Raw genomic sequence first — 24,054 nt, forward strand, 5'->3', positions numbered from 1 at the left:
ACCGCTCTCGGATGGGAGAAGGGATGCTTGTTTCTTTGAGGTGGAATTAGAGAAGTTTCCAGAATGGTACAGCCTGTCTGTTTGAGAAGCCATCTATGGTCATATTTGAATCCCAAGACATCTTGCTACTTATATTCTCCTTTCCAGGCCCAGTTCCCGGAACTCAGTCTGTTTCTTTCCCTCCTCAAAGGCACCACCCCTCCAGGACAGGAGGCTGGCTGGAGAGGCAGCTGTAATATATCTGACGTTTCTTCACTTCTCTACTTTCCCAAAAACAAAAGCATGGGGCCTTTTGCTTTGAGTTGATTGTTAATCACAACTCTTGAAGGATCCATCTGAGGATACAAAGAGCTACAGATTCTGAAGTTCCTCAGTCACTTTTGCTGGTTCTTTTCTTTGCCCAGAGGGTGCTCTCCTCTGTTCTCTGGATCTCTCATACCACACCTTGCTTCCAGCCCCATTGCTGACCATTCCGTTATTCCTAAAAGGCTTTCTGCCCCTGGCGTGAATGACGTTAAGTCTCTGGGTTGTCCTCCTGCGCACTGATCCCTCTGCTTTTCCTGACCTCTAGGTGTTGGATGCCCAGAGATAAGTTCCCTGCTCCTTCTCTTCCCCAAGTCTGATCTCTCCCTGGCCCATCTCATCCAGTCCCATCACTAAATTTCATTTTTATGCTGAGGTCTCCCCGGTCCTGACCTTTCGCTCCAACACCAGAACTCACCACCCGGTGGAAACGTTTGGATGCCTCACAGGCCTCTCAAACTTCACATGCCGAAACCACAACTCTTGTTTTTCTCCCCTTCCATCTGCCCCTCCTTCTATTTTCTACTCTCAGTATATGCCTGTAATTGTTTTCTCCGTTGCTTAACCAAAACCCCAAGTCATCTTGATTCTTCTCTTTCACTTGTCCCCCAGACGCAATCAATCCATCAGTAAATCCTGTTGACTCTGCCTCCAAAATATATTGAAATCTATCCACTTCTTCCATCTCCAGTCTAGTCCCATGCTACTCAATGTGCCATTGGCAGACCAGCAGCATCAGTGTCACCTGGGAGCTTGTCAGAAATGCAAAAATCTTGGAGCCTTCTCTGGAATCAGAAACTCTGAGGATGGGACCCTCCAGAGAATTCTGATGCCCTCTAAAATTTGAGTGGTACTGGGACTTCCTTGGCGGTCCAGTGGTTAGGGCTCAGCGCTTTCACTGACGTGGCCCCAGGTTCAATCCCTGGTCTGGGAACTAAGATCCCACAAGCTGCACGGTGTGCCCCCCAAAATTAATTAAAATAAAATAAATGTACCATCTTAACCATTTAAAAAAAAAAAACAGTTTGAGTAGTACTACTGTGGTCTAAGGCTTTGTGATCTCTGGTCCAAGCTGCCTCAATAGCCTCCAACTGGTCTCCGTCCTTAATCTCTCGCTGCGCCGTAGTCTGCTCTCCTTCTAGCGGCCAGAGCGATTGTTTTCAAAAACAATTAAATCAGATTATGTCACACACACACACACCCTCCTCTCCCCAGCCCCCACCCACCCACCAGTTTAAACCTCTCATAGCTTCCCACTGGACACAGTATAAGCCAAGTTTTCTTTCCTGAGCCAGAGAGCCCTGAGGTGAGATCTGGTCACACCTGTCACCCCTGCCTCTGCCAGAGCCTCGCCTCCCCCTGCCTCTAGGCTCTCCTGTCTGCAGATGCACCAGCTTGCTCCCAACCTGGCACCTTTGCACTGGCTTTTCCTCTGTCTGAAATGCTCTTCCCCTGAACTTCAATAGCTGCTTCCCCCATACCATTTCTTTCTCAGTGTAACTGGCACTTCCTTTAGAGAAACCTTCACCAACTGACCAATCCAAGGTAGCCCCTCTTTACCAAATCACACGGTTTTAACTTGCCACATAGTACTTATTACTATCCTTTTTCTTTTTTTCTTGTTTATTTATTGTCTGATGTAAGTTTTATGAGGACAGGGACCTGGTTTGTTTTGTTCGCTGCTGTGTCTGAGTGCCTGGAACGCTGCCTGGCACACAATAGATGTTCAGTAAGTATTTGCTGACTGGATGAACTTTACTTCTTCCTTACTTGTAGGCCTGAGGTTGCTATTTGTGAACTAGTGTCCACGCAGTTGTCCACTTACTCAGCTCTCGTGGCTGCATTTCCGGGAGGCTCCAGTCAGTGCCTCATCTCTGACTTCTTTGGAATCTCAGGGAGGTAATTGGAGAGTCAGTGCCCCAAGGTCTCTACTTTTGTTGTGTTTGTTGGGTAGTAGGTGAAGCTGCCTTGTGTTTAAGAACAGGGGCTTTGTGGTCAGAGAAGCCTAGGTTCAAGCCCTGGCCCTGCTGCTTGCTGCTATGAGACTCTGGGGCCAGCCCCTTCCACTCTCCAAGCCTCAGTCTCCCCATTTGTAATTTGGGGATCGTAACAGTCCCTACAACACAGAACTGCTAAGAGGCATAAATGAGATGTCTGTAATATACGTGGGAGATGTAAGCCACTCCATAAGTGTTTGCTATCATTATTGTTGTTGTTATCATTATCTTATACGGAGAGAGAGGAATGTATAAATAGCATTGAGGACTTAAAAAAAAAAAAAGTGCAACCATACTCAGGATAAGAAAAATGCAAGCTTGAATCCATGGAGATGTTTTTCGTCACCTTCCAAATTGGCAAAGCCTAGAAAGTCAGCTGACACTGTTGGTGGAGACTCAAGGAAGCTGGTGGGAGGGCGAATTGCTACAGCAACCTCCCTAGAAAGAACATTGGCCATAGCTAACAAAATCACAAATGAACATACCCTTTGGCTCAGCTAATCCATTTCTAGGAATTTATGCTACAGATATTCTGGCACATGTGCAAAATGATGTAAGTAAGGTTATTCCTTACAACACTGTTTGAGTTTCAAAATATTGGAAGCAACCTGTATGTCCATGAGTAGGGAAGTGGTTAAATAAATTGTGGTATATCTATATAATGTAACAAATAAAGTGAGAAATTTTCTTTATGTATTGATTGTTAGATGAAAATAGATTGTTAGGTGAAAAAAGCTAGGTGCAAGATAGGGTGTATAGTGGGATTTAGAGAAAAGCAGGCAGTAGGAAAAAATGCATATGTGTACGTATTCTTTTGTATAACCAGAAGATCTCTTAAAGGACAAAGCAGAAGAAAAATTTTTATTGTACACTTTTTGATCTTTTGAATGTTGAACTATATGAATACGTTATCTATTTAAAAAGAAAGAAGATTCTGACTCTTTAAAACTTAATTATTGGTACTACTGCTCAGTGCCTCTTACTTTTTAGGCAATAACTGGTTCTAGAAATGGTGAATCTCTCTTAATAATTACTAATGTCAGAGGCAAAAGCAATGATCACAAAGATACCAAAAATGCAGACATTCTTTGGGTTCTGTGCTTGAAAGTGTAATAGTCAGCGTGCAAAGGAGATGCCCACAAGTAGATAATAAACAGTGCCTGTGGGAATCTATATCAGCCTGCAGAGAATGTTCTGAATTTCTCCTAAGGTTTTGAAAACACATTTTTTCTTTCTCATTTTTCTAGCATAAAAGCAAATAGTTGGGACTTCCCTGATGGTCCAGTGGCTAAGACTCCGTCCATGTTCCCAATACAGGGGGCCAGGGTTCGATCCCTGGTCAGGGAACTAGATCACGCATGCTGCAACTAAATGATCCCACATGCCACAACTAAGACCCGGCGCCGCCAAATAAATAAATATTTTTTTAAAAAATAGTTAACATGTATCTGGAAGGGGTTTTTTTTTGTTTTTTGTTTGTTTGTTTGTTTTTGTTTTCGGTACGCGGGCCTCTCACTGTTGTGGCCTCTCCCGTTGCGGAGCACGGGCTCAGGACGCGCAGGCTCAGTGGCCATGGCTCACGGGCCCAGCCACTCCGCGGCATGTGGGATCTTCCCGGACTGGGGCATGAGCCTGTGTCCCCTGCATCTGCAGGTGGACTCTCAACCACTGCACCACCAGGGAAGCCCCATTTTCTTATTATTTTTTAAGGCTACCGGCGATTGGGGCATGTTTGTAGACTGAAAGGAAGGTACCTGGACCCATGGCGAGAGTGACGATGAATCAAGAAGGTCCAGAAAGATTAGGCTGAACCCTGGATATGGCAATAAGGATGTCACCCTAACCTCTGAGACAGCAGGTTTAGCAGTGCTGGAGGGAAGGCAGCCAGATGGAAGCAGAGTGAGGAGGGAAGGGCTTAGGAGTCTCCAGCGATGCACAAGAGGTGGGCACGGCCAGGGGTACGATGGAAGCAGCCGACCACAGAGGCAGCAGAAAGGAACAGCAGGGTATGACCACACAGAAATCTGTATTTTGGAAAACAGAAAGTTCAGAAGCTGGTAGGCCAAGGCTTAGAGGGATTGCCTGTCCCATGTAACATACATGCATTGAACTAGAAACAATACCTTAAGCCAACTTCAGCTGGATTCCCGAGGGCAGCCTGACCTTTTTCTTTCCTGGGATCTCTTCACAAGAGTGGATGCTCAACTCTAAGCAGTAATTTATTTACAATCTTTATTATGAGCCAAAAAAGGTGCTGGGTTTGTGATTGGCATTTAACAATTCTGAGTTATGTCCTGATGATGACAGCCACTTGCTCGGCACAGCTGCTACCTTATATCACCCACTGTATATATGTGCTCAGCTCTGCGAAACGCCTCGGCCCCTGGACCTTTACACAGATGCCTGAATGAGGATGGACCAATCGGTGACCTGTCTTATATCTGTGCCTCCGCCAGGAAGCTTTACAGCTGGGATTTAAACCTGTTTCTGCTAGACTCTGAAACCAATAGCTCCGCCACCATGCAAACACACCTGTAATCCCATACTTCCATCAGATTTCCTTTTAAAGGGTCTAATAGGAGGAATGTTAAAATGAAGAGCTCTTAAGACTCTCTGAGAAAACAGACGGGATATAGTCATTGTCTTCCATTGCTTTTGCTTCAAAATATGTAAATTTTCACAGTTTTTCTATTAAATAAAATTCAAATGCTCATTTCAGATAAATTAAAGAGTGATGTTACCACGCAGAATTAACTGTCACATCTGGCTGTGTTTTCTCCCAGACTTTCTATAGTCATACGCAGTATGTGTATATATGTGTGTGTGGATATATTTCTTCATATAAAGAGTATCGGTCATAGTGAACATATACCATATAAAAATATAGTTTCAACACCATTTTTTTAAAAAACATCTTTATTGGAGTATAGTTGCTTTACGATGGTGTGTTAGTTTCTGCTGTATAACAAAGTGAATCAGCTATATGTATACATCTATCCCCACATCCCCTCCCTCTTGCGTCTCCCTCCCACCCTCCCTGTCCCACCCCTCTAGGTGGACACAAAGTACCGAGCTGATCTCCCTGTGCTATGTGGCTGCTTCCCACTAGCTAGCTATTTTACATTTGGTAATGTATATTTGTCCATGCCACTCTCTCACTTCGTCCCAGCTTACCCTTCCCCCTCCCTGTATCCTCAAGTCCATTCTCTACATCTGTGTCTTTATTCCTGTCCTGCCCCTAGGTTCTTCAGAACTTTTTTTTTTTAGATTCCATATATACGTGTTAGCATGGGTATTTGTTTTTCTCTTTCTGACTTACTTCACTCTGTATGACAGCCTCTAGGTCCATCCACCTTACTACAAATAACTCAATTTCGTTTCTTTTTATGGCTGAGTAATATTCCATTGTATATATGTGCCACATCTTCTTTATCCATTCATCTGTCAATGGACACTTAGCTTGCTTCCATGTCCTGGCTATTGTAAACAGAGCTGCAGTGAACATTGTCAATGCCATTTTTAAAAAAATTTTTATTTATTTATTTATTTTTGGCTGTGTTGGGTCTTTGTTGCTGTGCGCGGGCTTTCTCTAGTTGCGGCGAGCAGGGGCTACTCTTCATTGCAGTGCGCGGGTTTCTCATTGTGGTAGTTTCTCTTGTTGTGGAGCATGGGCTCTAGGTGCATGGGCTTCAGTAGTTGTGGCTTGCAGGCCCTAGAGTGCAGGCTCAGTAGTTGTGGCGCACAGGCTCAGCTGCTCCACAGCATGTGGGATCTTTCCGGACCAGGGCTCGAACCCGTGTCCCCTGCATTGGCAGGCAGATTCTTAACCACTGTGCCACCAGGGAAGCCCTGTCAACACCATTTTTGATGGATGGCTGCCTTGAAATACTGTTATATCAGGCTTATCTGTGACCCACGTGCTTGGGAGGATAGATGATCATGAATTAGAATTTCTTGCAATTTACTGATAGATGCTAGGAAGAAGTCTGTTCAAATTTTTAAATAATATGTATTGAAGGGCCATGACTGTTTAATACGAACCTGGGAGATGGGAGGGTGGTGGAGGATAAAGGTTAAGTGCACAGACTCTCAGAAGCCAGAGTGCCTGGGCTTGAATCCCCACTCCCAGTTCCCCCATTTATTAGCTGTGTGACCTTGAGCAAGTTGCTTATCCTCTCTGTGACTGTTTCCTGATTGTATAAAGGGGAATAATAGTACCTACACGAGTTAGTCCATGCAAAGTGCTTAGAACAGTGCCTGGCTTCTAGTAGCATTCAAACCATGTTTATGTTTCAAACTACATTCACTTGTATTATGTAAATGTTCAAGTTGCTGAGTCATTTAGTCCAAAAAAACCCAGGGTCAGTTTGACACAGGTGAGGCAGATATAGAAGTTTTCTGGATTGATTGCTGGGGTGGGGACTGCGAGTCTGTATTTTTACAGAACGCTGCAAGTGAGTGATTTTTAGGATCAGCCAGGTTCGCAATCCACTGGTCTAGAATACTGGACGCAGATGGACAGAAGTTGGACGGTGGGTGAAACCAGAAAAATTTAGGAGAGTGAGTTTGGGATGTCCCCACCCAGACACAGTGGCGCTTTGTTAGTAGCAAAGCAGCGTGATGCGATATTTAAAACTGGAACTTTGCCAGCTGAGAATCAGTTGAGATAAAGAGGGCCAAAGCCATGAAAAGGTGGAAGAAACCTGCAGGTGGAGTAGGTTTCTTTCTGAAGTTAATCAGTACTTTTTTGGCAGGGATATTTTTTTCTTCTTTTTGTGCCATTTGGTTTTATCTAGCTTATTTTTAAAAGTATTCAGAGATATATTTTTTTCCTTCTTATAACAGCTAATCTTTATTTAGTATGCGTTGGGCACTGTGCTAGTAGTTTTTAGACTTTATTTCATATAAACTTCCAGAGAGTTGTATGAGGTATGAACCATTGTTCCCATTTTACAAATGACAAAACTAAAATTTGGAGAAGTTAAATAATTTGCACAAGGTGCAATATCCATTTTCCCTTTCTTTAGTAACACAATGCCAACTTCATTTGGGGTGGTAATGCATCCAGTGAAAAAGCTGCACTTCCCAGTGCCCCTTGCAGCTAGGTGTGATCATGTGCCTACATTCTGGTCGATGAGATGCAAATGGAAGTACTATGTGGGCCTTTGGGGAAGATTCTGTAAAGAGTATTGACTCTGCCATAAGGTCCTTCTCTATTCCTTCTTCCTGATGCCTGAAATGCAGATGTGGTGACAGGAGCTTCAATAGCCATCTTGGACTTTGAAGATATAAGGCATGTATTAGATGGTGGTGGAGAAAGAACGAACTTTGTTCTCTGATGACCGCAGAACTGCTGTACCCACCCTGGGCTGCCTATCTCTGACTTATATGAAAGATAAATAAACTTCTATCTTGTTAAAATTTCTTTTATCACAAACACGATTCTAACTATAATAATAGCTTATGCTTATAGTATGCTTTATCAAAGCTAACTAAATGCCAGACACTTTTCTAAGTGGTTTGTCTATATTGACCCATTTCAATCCTCACAACAACCCTATGATATAGGGTTGAAGCAAAGAGAAGTTCAGTGACTTGCCCAAGGTCACACAGCTAGAAGTGGCAGAGCCAGCAAACACACAGCTAATAGGAATCAGACGTGAGAGTAAAACTCAGGTCTATCATACACCCAAGACTATAACAATTATACTATATGGCTTCTTTCATACTCAGTAAGATGTGGTGTGCTTTGTGGTTTTCCGTACCTAAACTTTACCTTCTGCTTTAATTCACAAAACGGAGGACTCCCAGCTGGCAGCCATTAGAAGGAAACCTCCAGCTTCTCCAGAAGATCAAAACAGCCTCCTTAGGGCTCACCTCAGAACCCTAACTCCTTAGTAAAACTTCCATAAGAAATGTCAAAAAGTTAATTATTTTAAAAAGCTTTCATGTAATCCTATTTGCTGTTTCTTCCATCACAAGATTGTTTTGCTTTTTTTTTTAATCAGGTAGAATTCTATAATAAACAAAATTGGGCCATCCGTCCATCCATCCATTCAACAAACAAACATTCAGCACCTGCTCTGAGCCAGATGCTCTCCCAGGTGCTGGGATACTGCAGCAATTGACAGACAAGGAGAGAGGAGGCAGATAATTAAACACACAAGAAAATATCAAGTACAAACAAACGCTACAAAGGAAAGACGTGTGCGGTGGAGGCTCTTTTAGGAAGGTTTCACTGAGGAAGAGATATTTGAGCTGAGACTTGGAAGTGAGAACAAAGTTCCTTGAGAAGAGCAGGGAAGGGTCTCCCAGGCTGAGGGAACAGTGATTCCTTGGGGTCGGAATGAGTGTGTCATGTTCAAGGGACAGACAGAAACTCCATGGGACTGGTACATGAAGCAAAGGAGAGTGACGTGAGGTGAGGTCAGAAAGTTTGATGGCATGAAAGCCAGATTTGGGGATTTTACTCTAAGAGATAGGGGAAGCTATTGGAGGGTTTTAGGCAGTATGGCAGACATTTGTCACTGGCTGGCCAGCATTCAAAAAGCCCTTCTTATTTTGGGGAATCACAAAACTAATGGGAGGCAGGGTCCTAGTTCCAAGGCTTATAGAAATCGAAGGCAGGAGAAAGTATTTTCTCTCCTCTTCTGTGGCATACACAAGGCCAGCTGATGCTCCTACCTGGAACTTTGAAGCGTGAGGGCATGTCTCAAAGATGCAAGGTCAATTAGAAATTATTAAGGTGACGGTGGTACAGTCAGGAGTGCATGGGGATGAGTGTGCAAGGGCAGCATAGTCCAGCATATGGTGACCAATGTCTACTGGCACCTGGATGCCCATAAGTGTCCTGTGAAAAGGAATCAGGGGCCACATCCTCAACAAACCGTTCCAGGAGCTTCACTGTGCAAGCCTTCCTCCAAACCTTGTTCTTGATGCTCTGAGTTCCACAGTCACTTTCAGTAAATTCTTCTTCTGTTTAAAAGTCAACCAGTGCTGGTTTCTGTGGTTTGAAAGCAAGCATCTTGACTAGTACAGCAGGGGTGTGATGCAATCCGAAGCACATTTTCAAAAGATAACTGGCTGCTAAGTGGAAAATAGATAAGAAGGGGGATCAGCCAGCGACCAGCCAGAAACAGAAATCAAACAAGTTACTTCAAATAGAGGGGCTTTACTCTAAAGAACTGCTTTCACAGGCATTAGAAGGCTGAAAGAGGAAAAGGAAAAGAAAAAAAGGAAGAAGGTAGTAACCCAGGGATTAATACTTGCAAGAAGAAACTCCTGCCTCCTAAGGCTGGAGAATAGGTGGTATTACCTGTACTAGGAGCTTGGCAGAGGGGCCCAGGGGGCTGGTGCTTGCCCTGCTCAGACCTCTGAGGAGGAAGTGCTAGCTATCGGGCTTCCACCAAGGGGACCTCCCCGCCCGCCCTGCCGGGGCAACAGCTCCACAGGTGAGGGAGTGGGGCCTGACTGTTGACTGTTGGCAGCTGGGGCATGCTGGGAGCACTCAAAGTCTCTGGAAGCTGGGGCCAGTTATATGCTGCTACTGGAGCAATGCCGAAAAGCAGGAAGTGAAAAACAGGAAAGGAGAAGTCCCTTCTTTCCCTCCACTTTTCTTTCTCCTTTTTTTTTTTTTTTTTTTTTTATGGATTTAGCACTTGTTATCATTGGTAGATTTCTTTTTTGGTTTGGTTGCTCTATTCTTTCCTTTTTCTTTTTTTTTTTTTTTTGCCATGGCTCACGGGCCCAGCCGCTCCGCGGCACGTGGGATCCTCCCGGACCGGGGCACGAACCCGTATCCCCTGCATCGGCAGGCGGACTCCCAACCACCGCGCCACCAGGGAGGCCCTCTTTCTCCTTTTAATGCCTCACATTGCAGAACCTAACAGGAAGCCAGCTAGCTGGCAGGTGGGGAGATTTCGTTTGCGTTATCCCAACCCCATATCATAGAGAAGAGCTTAGAAGGGTATCCTGAAGACCAAGGGAAATACCCAGCACAGGAGCATCAAGTCCAGTTAGGAGGCCACTGCAGTCACCCAGTGGGGAGAGGATGGTGGCATGAGCTAGGGCACTGGCAGTGAAGGTGGCAAGAAACAGGGCAAGAAGACGGCACCCTTCGGCGCAGAGCTGCAGTTCCTGGTGCCATACTTGGTGTCACAGACGGATCTATCGATCTGTCGCAGGCTCAGTTCTCCTGGCCAGTGAGCGCCTCGTTAGCTCAGGCTTGTCACACCTCCTGCCACCTCCCGCACGCATGTGCAAGGTGGTCCTCAAGGCCCTAAAGGAGCCGGCTGAGACCCTGACCACATGCTATGGCTGAAGCAGCCCAAGAATGTCACCATCAAGGAAGGGAAGGCCCTTCCTTGGGGTAGGGCCTGTACTCAGCCCCTACCCCGAGGAAGAAGTGACCCAGTAGTTGACGAAGTTCTGATTATTCACACGAGTACAGTTCTCAGTTGCTTTGCTGTCTTTGAATATCACCTGGATCCAGAAACAGCTCTCCCTCCATCCCTAAGCATCATGCGTTCCCTTCAGTGGGCAGCTCACTCTTCCCTGTACATATGACAGTTTCTTGAGAGTCAAACACATGTTCATGTTAAAGCCGTCATTATTAAGTTAAATGAAAAAAGATGGCAAGAAATTGATTTGAGATTAGAAATAGAATTGACAAGAATTTCCTCTGAGAGCTTAGACGAATTTAATGTTAACATTATCAATACAGCAGCTAGATGCTTGCTCTTTGGCAGGGGTAAGAGCCCCATAAGGGATGGAGAAGCACCCAGAGATTCAAGCGGAGAGAAGCTGTTAGCACCCCTAGGCCTGATGGGGTAGGGGAGGAAGCTGCAGTCAAAGGAAGAGGAGATGCCAGCGGGGGCTAAGTCACAAGTGGGACAAAGAGGGAATGGGGAAATAAATGCCCTGCTCACCCAGTCTTTCTTTCCTCTTACTCTCAACCTATTGCTGTACCTCCCAACCAGAAACCAGAGCGTCAGGGAGTCCAGATACTACAGTAGACGGAGACCAGCCTTCCAGGCATAGGGCAGGAGGGGCAAACAGTTCTCTGCAACATGTACATTATAGACAATGAATTTTTTCTCTACTTACAACATTATATATGTATGGCCCTTGACCTACCTAAGGTAGTTTCTTTTCAATTATTTCATTTTATACTCAAAGGTTCTGTGACGGTTAATTTATGTGTCAACTTGACTGGGTCAGAGGGTGCCTAGACATGTAGTCAAACATTATTCTGGGTGCTTCTATGGGGGTGTCTCTGGATGAAATTAACACTTGAAGGCCTGAATAGAACAAAAAGGCTGACTCTCCCTCAACTAAGAGGGACCTCCTCTCCCTGACTGCCTTGGACATGGAACCCCAGTTTTTTCCCTGCATTTGGACTTGAACATCACCTCTTCTTGGGCTTTGAACCTGCTGGCTTTGGGACTAGAAATACACCATCCGCTGTCCTGGGTCCTCAGCTTGCCGACTGCAGATCTGAGGACTGGTCAGCCTCCATAATTGAATGAGCCAGTTCCTTATACTAACTAAATTAATGAATCTCTCCTCTCTCTCTCTATACTCTTACTGGTTTTGTTTCTCTGGAGAACCCTGACTAATCCAAGTGCTTTGTGAGATAAGCAGGGCAGGTATTATCTTCAGAAAGAAGCAAATATGACATTTTGGAAGCCTCAGGATAAAAATTAAAATATAGGTCTTAGCTCTCATTCTTTTGCCCCGTCTGTCTAAACCATACTTACTCTGTTTATAGAACTCTCAGTAGTGGCAAAGTTCCCCGTGATTGTTTTTATGCTTCTTTCTAAAATAGCATCTACCCACTCACCCAAGTAAGACCTTGAAACTCCCTTTTTCTCTTTTCCCTGTCTAAAATTGTTACCAAACTTTCCAAATATCTCTTTGATGTGTTCTCTTCCATATTTCCCCAGGATTTAGGCCCTCCCCATTTCTTCCCTGGAATAATCACACATTTGTAACTGTGCCTAATTACACATGTGTGTTTGCTGCTGAGATTTGTCTCCTACACCAAGCTCAGGTCCACAACCCACTGTTGTGACTCTAGCTCTCGCCATACACAGAAGTCTCAAAATATTTGTTGTTGGGTTAACCGGTCTTCCTGTCAAGTCTCTTACTCTCTCTAATCATACTGCCAAGAGTGAACTTTTATTTTTATTTTTTATTTTTTATTTTTTTGCGGTATGCGGGCCTCTCACTGTTGTGGCCTCTCCCGTTGCAGAGCACAGGCTCTGCGGCCATGGCTCACGGGCCTAGCCGCGGCATGTGGGATCTTCCCGGACCGGGGCTCGAACCCGTGTCCCCTTCATCGGCAGGCGGACTCTCAACCACTGCGCCACCAGGGAAGCCCAAGAGTGAACTTTTAATATGCCAGTCTGATCTCTCCACTTTTCTGTCTAAAAGCTCCCTTCAGTTTAGCAGAAGTTACTAGAGGCCTGTGGCCTCCTCTAAGGATGTTTTGTTTTAGCTCCCACAATGGTTGTTGTTGTTGTTTTTTAATTTGGAATAATTGCCAACTGAAAAAACTCTGGGTCTGTCTGATAAAAATCAGGAATTCCAGCTCTTCTCGACAAGATTTGGTAACCTGGGCATGTTTCAATGTCTTATCCTGGCTCCTAGGGCCTTTGACTGTCTCACTCAACCTGCAGTTCCTCCTTCAGTGCCTCCCGGGCTCCAGATCTACGCAGGTTGTTTACAGGAGACAGTGTGCCTTCTCTCCTTGGTGCTTTTGTCCTGGGAAGTCTCAGTTGCTCTTCTGACCAATGTCCGCATCTCATCATCTACCTCTGGACTCTCACTCAGCCAGCAAGACTTTGCTTGGCTCACCTCTGGGAAGCCTTCCTCCCTGACAGTAGTCATTCCTCCTTAAAGTACAACTCATAATGTTTTGGCATTTTTTGTACCCTGCACGACCCCTTTCACCAGATTAAAGTACCAATACAATCGCGTCTCTCCTGAGTGTTAAATTGCTCACAGCCTCCCTTAGCCAGTTACTGGGAACTCCAGTCACCCACATTTGAGAAAGGCAACAGGAAATCCTCATCAGTGTCCTGGTATGCCCCTATTTTCCATGTGGCTGATTCTGTTACTACCCTACAGGGTTGACAGTGAAAGTTGGCTTTGTAAAACGGTGTTTGAGATGATGGTCTTGCAAGTTAATATTCCTCATTGGCCAAGCAGTCCTCTGAGAAAAGATGACTTCATTCCTTCAGTGTTGTCCTCAGTTAAAATGTTTCTCTGGCTCTTTAACTTACATTCTTGTGTTCGCTCTTTCTCTCAAAGCCTCCCCTCCCCACCAGGCTGGCTGGGACATGAGGGGCTCCTGGTCTCCTATGCAAAATATCCTTTCTCCCCAGCAAACCGGCCCTATACACCATGACACTTGAGGGGGCCAGGCTTTCTTGTGCTACAAAGAATATTCTATAACTTTCTTTCTCCAGAGCAAAGGGTACCTTCTTTCCTGCATTTACACAAAGTGGGGAAACCATCCAGGCGATTCTTCTCCAAACAAAGACTTGCTCCAAGGTGACCAGTGTCTTCTAACTGGAAAGCAGGCTCTGGCAACTTTGTGAACATGACTTTTCCTGATTAGAGTTTTCTAAGTTACACCTTGTCTTAGGTGGATTCCCTGTAAAAGAGATTAGAAATGGAGACCTGCATGTAGAGTTTTTTACAGAGTGTTCTCAGGAACAATGCCTATAGGGAAGTGAGCAAAGCAAGACTGGGCAAAGTAAGGAGTTGCACTGTGATGCAATTGCAGCAGAGGCCTCAGCTGATCCCACCAGGACCTGAGGGCTGGGGCAACCCTTCAGTGCCAGCTCCAGTGGCGGCAAGGAGGCTGGCCATTGTACCCTCTCAATGACCAGTCATTGCCCAGTCATGGGATGTGGACTGCCCCAGCCTTAGAGGACATAACCTTGGAGGAAGCAGCTCCCAACAGTCAAGGGCAATTCCCAATGGTGGACTCATCTGTGAGCCTTTAACATTAACACACTCCCTATACATGGGAGCAAAGTGTCTCAGACTTGAAGGGGGGACCTGCCAGTTCACCAGTGTCCACTCTACACCTATCCAGGCACAATTTACCTACAGCTCTGTCTCCTCCCCTGTACTCTAAGCACCTTGAAGATGGAAACCAGGTGTGCCCAACAGGGTCCTTGAAATAAAGTATCCATTCAATTAGTCACTAGCAGATGAATGAATAAATGCATACATGAATGAGTAAATATAAGCCCAATGACTGTAATAAACTGTTATTGGTTGCAGTTATGCATAACTTTACATATGCAAATTATTCTGTTATAAATATGTAAGTGCTGCAGGCAATAATTTCTAATAAAACCTGTCATCAAAATGAATTAATAATTTAGTGGGCACAAACTAGAAGCATGATCCTGCATTAGTCAACGTTCCCAGAATGCATTTACCTTAATAATAGAACTATTTAAAGGTTTCAGAGCTGGCATCTTTTTTTTTTTTTTTTTTTTTTTTTTTAAAGAGTTGTTCCCGGGCTTCCCTGGTGGCGCAGTGCTTAAGAATCTGCCTGCCAGTGCAGGGGACACGGGTTCGAGCCCTGGTCCAGGAAGAAACCACATGCCACGGAGCAGCTAAGCCCATGTGCCACAACTACTGCGCCTGCGCTCTAGAGCCCACGAGCCACAACTACTGAGCCCGTGTGCCACAACTACTGAAGCCTGTGCGCCTAGAGCCCGTGCTCTGCAACAAGAGAAGCCACCGCAACGAGAAGCCCGCGCACCGCAACAAAGAGTAGCCCCTGCTCACCTCAGCTAGAGAAAGCCCGTGTGCAGCAACCAAGACCCAACGCAGCCAAAAGTAAATAAATAAAATAAATTAAAAAAAAAAAGAATTGTTCCCTTTTTTTTTAAATGATTGCTTTTATTTATTTATTCATTTTATCTTTGGCTGCACTGGGTCTTTGTTGCTGCACGTGGGCTTTCTCTAGTTGCGGTGAGCGGGGGCTACTGTTCGTTGTGGTGTGCAGGCTTCTCATTGCAGTGGCTTCTCTTGTTGTGGAGCACGGGCTCTAGGTGCGCAGGCTTCAGTAGTTGTGACACGCAGGCTCAGTAGTTGTGGTGTGCAGGCTCAGTAGTTGTGGCACAGTGGCTCAGTAGTTGTGGCGTGCAGGTTCAATAGTTGTGGCACAGTGGCTTCAGTAATTGTGACACGCAGGCTCAGCAGTTGTGGCATGCAGGCTCAGTAGTTGTGGTGCACAGGCTTAGTTGCTCTGCAGCATGTGGGATCTTCCTGGACCAGGGCTCAAACCCGTGTCCCCTGCATTGGCAGGCAGATTCTTAACCACTGTGCCACCAGGGAATTCCTCAGAGCTGGCATCTTAATTCATCTCTTAAATTGTTTTTTAGACCCTCTACTTTGTTAGATAAATCTCTGCTTGTCATACCTAAATCCTGTTTTCATTATATAGTGTTTCCAAAGTTTATTGAGTATTTTATCCTTGCTATCAAATTGTTTGATTTTGGCTGTTTTTGCATCTCTTCTGATATTTGTAATTTTCTTAGCAGTAGTCCAATTTCACATGGACATTTATTGTTTTAACTCTCCAGAATAGCAGCTCCCTTCTTCTGGGAAAAGCTCCACCAAAGCCCCATCTGACCCTAGTGGGTGGGAGCTGACAATCATAGAACCCTACCCCTAGGCCACAGTGATTGGCCCAGGGTTGAATGCGTGACCCAAGCTGGGCCAATCATGGTTCTTCCCTGGGAACTTTTCTTACCTTGGGAAAAAGAGGTAAAGAAGAGGGCTTTTTCCTCTCCACTTGTGGAGTTTCTTGCTAGGCTGAGAGCACAGGGCTACCAGAGGCCAACCTCAACCCCATAAAGGAAACTTCCTGCAATGGGAGAAATGATATCAACCCAAGGAGAGAAACAGGGTGAAAGGTGAAGAGTCCTGAGACCTTTCAAATCCTTGATTTGAAAGGACCTAAAATCTCAGAGACTCTCTGTTTCCTGAGCCCCACAGCTTAGTTGTCAAATTCATCCTTCATTCTGGGAGCCATCTCAGCTGGCTGCCAAAAATCTCCCTTTTAGCTTAACCTAGTTTAAGTTGTGTTTTATCACTTCCTTCTCCAGAGAGTTCTCTCCACCACCTCTCCCCACACACATTTGCTAGGATCAATTTGTAGAATTCATTGGATTTAAAGATTAATCTGAATACTAACCTTGTAAACCTTGAGTTGTCAAGGCAGGCCACCTAGACCAAATGATAGGGCATAGAGTTAAGAGCATCAGCTCAGGAGCCTCACGTTCATATCCTACCTCCAGCATCAACCAGCTGAGTGACTTTGGGTAAGGTAGATAAATTGTCTGTGCCTTAGCTTCTCATCTGTACAATTGCAAAATTAAAGGGTCATTGTGCCCTTAAATGGGATCATATCTTTTTAAAGTGAGGTTATATCTTTAAAGCCTTAGGCCAGCACCTGACATATAACGAAGAACTCAATAAATATAACTATAATGGTCTTTTTTCTCTCTTGCCATTTTCTCTCTTGTCATGGCACAATCACCCTGTGGGATTCAGTACATATTGATTCAATCCAGAACCTCACATTTCTTTCATTTTTACTTTCAGATTGTTAAATAAATGTTTATCTTTGACATTTCAAGACCTTTGTGTTGGACCACATTCTACATCCTTTTCTTTTTGCCAATGGTTCAATCCCGATTTTTGCTCCTTGGTATTTCTTCTCAGTTCTTTTTCACAATATCTCCTATTCCTATCCCCCAACAGCATTCTCTTCCTTCCTTATGAAATGCTTCTTATTATACCCACACACTGGAACATTCCTACTACAAGGAACAATTTGCTGAGTGTTTATTTTCTCTGGAATCATCTCTCTTTTATGGAAGCAGGGTTATTTATCAACCTATGATGGAGCTCTTCCTGGTTTGGTTAGGGCCTGCTGCAAACTGCCCCTGTCATCACAAAGCCCTGTAATAATGCTTTTTTTGGCCAGGACACAAACCACAGTCAAAAAGGTCTTCCTGAGTTCTGAAGGTCAAGCAGTTAGAATTTTCTCAGGCTTTTGGAAGAGTGGAAGCAAGACCTTTCCTCAGGGAGCATATGTCAGTCATTCTTTAGGTAAGTCCTGGACTTACAATTGGTGGCACCTGGGTTCTAGTCCTGGCTTTGTGACCTCCTGTTGGGGTACCTGAACTATGGGAGCCTCAATTTCCTCACGTGTAACATGAGTTTACAGCAGAAGTACCCTGACTTCTTGTGAAAATTGAAATGAAACAATTTGGCAGCTTGTGAATTGCAAGGTGCTGCATAAATGGGAGATTCTATTAATGCAAATATTGGCAAGAACTCACGACATATAAAGCAGGGGATAGTTCTCTTTAATTTACTTTGCACAGTGCTCTGTGCAGACAGGATGAATTGGGGTCACTTTGGTGAAGAGCCACACTTAGGGCCTTCCTGAGTAAGGCAGACAAAGTGAAGTGCTCACGTCCACAGTCCTCTTAGAAGTTCCAGAGAAAAGACACAAAAAGGAATAATTTCAATTTGTGGACCGCTGTTGGAAAAGGTTTTAGAAAGAGCATAAAATAACCCATGTCACAGCCTCTCCAACAGACCTTCCCTAATTCCACTTTCTCTGCCATCATTCCTGGATCCCCATCCTCGCCCAGCCAGGCCTGGTGAGGTCATCTGGAAACTCTCTTTCCCCATGTGGCTCAAGTGATACAGAATTTTCTAGTGCCCACCTCCAGCCCCACCCCTTTCCCCTCTGTTCAGTTGTTATATAGGCTCAGATTTTCCCCGCCTGCAAAATGTGGATAGTTAAATCCATAGCACAGGCCTCAACAGGACACTGTGGGAACACAGACAGGTGACTAACACAGCCTGGGGAAGTGGAGACAACTTCACAAGGAAGCTAATTTTAGAGCTAAATCCTAGAGGTGAAGGAGGTGTTACCACCAGGTATAGGGTTGGGAAGGAACCGCATTCCCAGCACCCCATAGAAGGACCAGTGATCCACAAAGGCATGAAGGAGCTTGCTGCCTTCAGAAAGCAGTAGGTAGCTGATCCTGGCTGGAGCGAAGGCTGCATGGGGCGGGGCGAGGAGCGACCTTGTAGTGCTAAAGCTGATGGCCGAGGAGGGGTCCACTGGAATCCCAGCCAGGCCTGCCTACAATCCCTCTAGCCCCATAGCTTCCCCTGACACTGGGAAGAGGCATCACTTTTCTGTCCCAAATAATAGGTGATTTTATTTGATGCTCTTTCAGCCAAGCCTTTGATAGGAGTTAAAAAACCTTTCAAGGTGAGCTCCCTGATCAGTCTTTTGAGGCATTAGGGTGGATTAATCTCCCCCATCTCTCTTATTTTTAAAAAATATTTATTTATTTATGTAAGTATTTCTTTATATGGCTGTGCTGGGTCTTAGTTGTGACACGTGGGACCTTTGTTGCCACGTGTGTGATTTTCAGTTGCAGCATGTGGGATCTAGTTCCCTGACCAGAGATGGAGTCCAGGCCCCCTGCATTGGGAGCGTGGCATCTTAACCACTAGACCACCAGGGAAGTCCCTCCCGCATCTCTTAACCTCAGCATCTAGCATGAGCCCTCCTGTAGTCTTACTCTCTGTGGACAGAGGGCCTCTTATGCAAATAAGACTCCGGTGGCCTGCTGTGACAGCCCAGAGTTGCCATGGCCAGTGTTCACATCAGGGTTTCAAGTCCTCCACTACTGTGTACTAGCTGTAAACTGGACACAGCTACTGCTCCCTGCCTCAGTTTCCACATTGGTTAAAGGGCTTTTGTGAGAATTAGATCATGTGTGGGATTCTCTGTCCCCACATCCTGATTCTTTCCCAGTGATCCTTATCTTAATGAAAGACATTACCATTCACTCAATTACTAAGACAGAAACCTGAGGGTTGTTCTTAACTAATCCTTCTTGCTAATACCCATCAACAGGCCCTGTCAATTCTGCTTCCAAAGGACTTCCCTGGTGGTCCAGTGGTTAAGCCTTTGCCTTCCAATGCAGGGAGTGTGGGTTCGATCCCTGGTTGGGGAGCTAAGATCCCACATGCCTCAAGGCCAAAAAACCGAAACATAAAGCAGAAGCAATATTGTAACAAATTCAATAAAGACTTTAAAATTGGTCCATGTCAAAAAAAAAAAAATCTTAAAGAATTCTGCCTCCAAAATATACCCTTTCTGTCTCCACTGCTACCTCCTCCTTAGTCCCAGTCGACACCAGCTCTCATTTGAGTACTGGACTGTTGCTATAGTCTCCCAACCGCTTTTCCTACTTCCACCCATCATCTATACCAGATAGCCAGAGCAATTGTTTTAAAACGTTATTCAGGTTAATGGGTTCGATCCCTTGTTGGGACTAAGATCCCACAAGCCACAAAAAAAAAAAAGTTAAAAGGTAATCAGATGTATCACACCGCAGCTGAAGACTCTCCAGCGGTATCCATCTCACAGTAAACTCCAAAGTCCTTATCATGGCCTACAAGGCAGCATGTGAGTTGGCCTCTGCCTTCCTGTGCCCCGTCCCCATTTCTCCTTGCCATCCATCCTCACTAGTCTTTGGACAATTCCTAGAACGTGGTCAGTGCCAAGTTCTTTCACGCCTTAAGAACTTTGTTCTTGCTCTTCCCTCTGCCTGAAATACACATTCCCTGGTTTTTCGTGTATCTGGTTCCTTCTTGGCTGAAATGTCCCCTCTTTGGGTGGCCTGTCCTGTCTTCTTGTCTAGAATAAGTCCCTCCATTTTTCTCTATAACAGTACTCCTTTCCTCATAGACTGATCACAGCTTACCATTACTTATTTACTTGCTTGCTTTCTTAGATCAGGCTCACTTGGAATAGATCCTGAGAAGAGGATTCAAGTGCAGTGATTTATTAAGGAAATTCTCCCAGGGGAAGTGAGTAAGGGTGTGGGGGGAGCAGAACGGGGATGGGGAAGAAGGCAAATAAAGGTGAGATTCCATAAGGTAAAGTCCCAAAAATTTCAAATAAGGGACAGTCCCAGCCTCAACCTGGTCCTATAGGGGAGTTCTGCAGTGCAAATCCTGCCTCTGAGCTTATCCCACCTTGAAGCAAATGAGCAGCATGTTCGTATTCCTGCTCCAATCAGTCATTGGCTAAGGGTGACTAGGGGAGGGGTCAACTCCCAATCACTTTTAACTCCCTCCAGTTGCCCAAGAGCAGGCTGCTGGAGAGTGGCAGGCGTGACCATCACAGCAAATGCACTCAGGAGCCAGGGCAGAGGCACCCAGAAATACTGTAACGGATCCCAGGGAGCAAGGCTGGGATAGTACTGGCTGCACTTGCTTATTGACTTCATCCCACGCTAGAAAGGAAGCCCCAGAGCAGATACCTCATCTTCCTGTTTACTGTTATATCCCTAATGTCATTTGCATAGTACCTGCCACATAGCTGGTAATCATTACATTTTTCAAATGAGTGAATGAATGAGTGAAGTTCCTGGTACAGTGTGGCATATAGGGAATGTTCAATTAATATTATTGGAAACAACATGAATCTATATGCTTTTTCAGTTTGCTCTTAGGTTTCCGATCAATAGAGAGGGATGCTTAGGCATATGGCTTCAGAAACATGGGCTATCAAAAGAGAGAAAAAAGTCAGCTCTGGAAAGAGAGAGACCGGCCCTGGAGAAAACATCTGAGCTATTTTTTTTTTTAAGGATTTATTTATTTATTGGCTGCGTTGGGTCTTCCTTGCTGCGCACAGGCTTTCTCTAGTTGTGGTGAGCGGGAACTTCTCTCCCTTGCGTTGTGTGGGATCCTCATTGTGGTGGCTTCTCTAGTTGCAGAGCACAGGCTCTAGACGTGTAGGCTTCAGTAGTTGCAGCATGCAGGCTCAGTAGTTGTGGCTCATGGGCTCTAGGCTCACGGGTTCAGTAGTTGTGGCACATGGGCTTAGCTGCTCCGTGGCATGTGGGATCTTCCCAGACCAGGGATCGAACCCTTGTCCCCTGCATTAGCAGGCAGATTCTTAACCAGTGCACCACCAGGGAAGTCTGAACATCTGAGCTATTAATAATAGAAATCTCAAGTGTAGTTGGAGGCATGTAATAGTGGTATGGTGGGGTATGGATGGACCAATCCTGAAGTTAGAACAAGGAAAGCCTAGCTGCCAGACAATTGCCCAAGTCAGGAAGTAACAGCTTCAGGTTCTAGCAGCACAGGATATGATCTCATGCAGGACCTCAGGCCCTCGGTGGAACAGGCTTGGATTCAGAACAAACGTTTGGTCCTTACAGGGCATGGGAGCACTGGGCTCAGACAATAAGGCAAAAGCCCAGGCCCATAGACTGTTAGGCACCTCAAAGGGGAAGGAGCAGTGACACTTTCTGGTCGCCCAAGCTATTGACAGTAGTATTTGTTAGAATTCCAAACCTAGGGTGATCAACTCATCTCAGGACCTCCCTCAGTCCTGGGCAAACCAGAACAGTTGGTCACCCTACTGCAAGGAAGAGAAACTGTGACAGCTTGGGTTGCCTGAGGGGAGACTCTGAGACAGAGATCATCTTGCAGCAGCTATATCAGGAAGTGGTCTTGGGATCACCACCTAAGGAAGAGAAGAGATGGGAAGAGGAGGGGGCAGGGGAGGAGCTGGGCTGAAATGCAGTCTCAGTGTAATCCTCAGCCAACCCCACAGAGTGCTCTGAGGCTGGGATGGTCCTTCAGACTTGCCCTGAGTTTAGTGTTGCCATATTTAGCATATAATAATAGAGGATGGCTAGTTAAACTTGAATTTCAGATAAACAGTGAATATTTTTTTTAATATAAGTGTGGCTCCTACAGTACTTGCAACATACTTATACTGAACAAATTCTTCATTGTTTATCTGAAATTATCTGAGCATTGTGTATTTTATCTGGCAATCCCACTTGAGTTGGGATGAGGGGCCAGGTCTTTCTGCCCTATGTTGACCAATCTCTGGATTCAGACTGCCCCAGTGAAAGGGGTGTGACCTTGGGTTATGAGACTCTCTTCAACTGAGGCAGTTCTGAGGCAGGCTGACAGCTGAGCACGGCCTGCCAGCAACCCACTCAACAGCTGACAAAATAAATCCTTCAGACTTGAAAGGGAAATTAGAGAGCCCATCACAGTGTCTACTACAGAAACAGACTCTCGATAACTTCTTTACTGGAATGTACTGGAAGAATATTGTGCTCACAAAATCAACTGGAGGGCTAGAGGATCAGGCTCAGGAAATATCCGCGAGAGCCGAGCAGCAGGAAAAACATGCTGAGGCCACACCACAGGAAAAACCTGAAGTGCTGGGCTGCTGCTGCAGATACCAGAACCTATTTTCACCACCCAATGGACTCTCAACCCTGCTGCTGCCATATTGAATAATGTCCCTGCACTATTGTGTCAGTCCTTTGAGATGTCGTCCTGAAATAAGCATCTGATTGGCTGATTTGGGTCACATGTCCACCCTCCAGCTTCTGTAGTGGCAGGAGGCGTCCCACTCCCCATCTAGTCTTTCACAAATTGAGGATTCTCCTAAAAAATAAAAAGGGTATATCAGGGCCTGGTGCTAGGGCCAACATTAGGAGCTGGCAGTGTCTCAAGAGCACCTCATGGTTTGGATTAATCCTCTTCCACTAGCCCCAAGGAATGTGATCATGAGACGTGGGAGAGAAAACCATGTATAATCACAGAAGATCTGATTTTCTCAAATATAAATGTAAATAGCAGTGAGTAACTCTAAAAACTCCAGGAGCAGTAATGAATCTAATTATGTAGATCCTTTACCCAAACACAAATGTGACTTTCCAACGCAGGAAAAAAGTGCCTTTCGGGACTCTCCTGGTGGTCCAGTGGTTAAGACTCGACACTTCCACTGTTGGGGGGTGGGCATGGGTTCGATCCCTGGTCGGGGAGCTAAGATCCCGCATGCCACGGCATGGCCAAAAAAAAAAAAAAGTAAAGATTTTTTTGTAATCTACCATTAAAAAAAATAACATCTATTTTCAAAAAATTCCATTATGACTCTTGCTTCATTTTGGATATAAGAATCAAGTTTATCCCCTCCCTATTTCCCCACAAATCAATGTTAACAGCTTTGTGTTATCACTTATTTCTCAGTGCTCATAAAATCTGATATAGATATATTTACATATTTGTACTGGAAAATGTTCATGATATTTTTTAAATGAAATTATATTCACCTCTCTAGATCTCATTCAGCGACAACCAACATGAAAATCTTTCCAAGTCAATATAATTCATTCTTTTTTTTTTTGCGGTACGTGAGCCTCTCACTGTTGTGGCCTCTCCCGTTGTGGAGCACAGGCTCCGGACGCGCAGGCTCAGCGGCCATGGCTCACGGGCCCAGCCGCTCCGCGGCATGTGGGATCTTCGGGGACCGGGGCACGAACCCGTGTCCCCTGCATCGGCAGGCAGACTCTCAACCACTGCACCACCAGGGAAGCCCGGATATATCCTTTTAAACACTTTTGCCTGCCAATTACCTACAGGTTGCTGAGCGTTTATCACCTTAAACCTATTTATTATTGAGATCTACTTAATCTTCTGAAATATAAATATGTGTGAACCTTAAATATATTACAATGATAGTGATGGGTTCTATGGAAAAATGTTTCACTTCCTATTTCCTTGTCTCTGAAGAGAAAAGCCATCTCAAGGAAATTATTTTATTATAGTCCCAATTTGCATAGGAGAAAAATCTTCTTTCCCT

This window comes from Lipotes vexillifer, unplaced genomic scaffold, assembly GCF_000442215.2.
Source record: "Lipotes vexillifer unplaced genomic scaffold, Lipotes_vexillifer_v1.1 scaffold1829, whole genome shotgun sequence".
Lineage (NCBI taxonomy): Eukaryota > Metazoa > Chordata > Mammalia > Artiodactyla > Lipotidae > Lipotes > Lipotes vexillifer.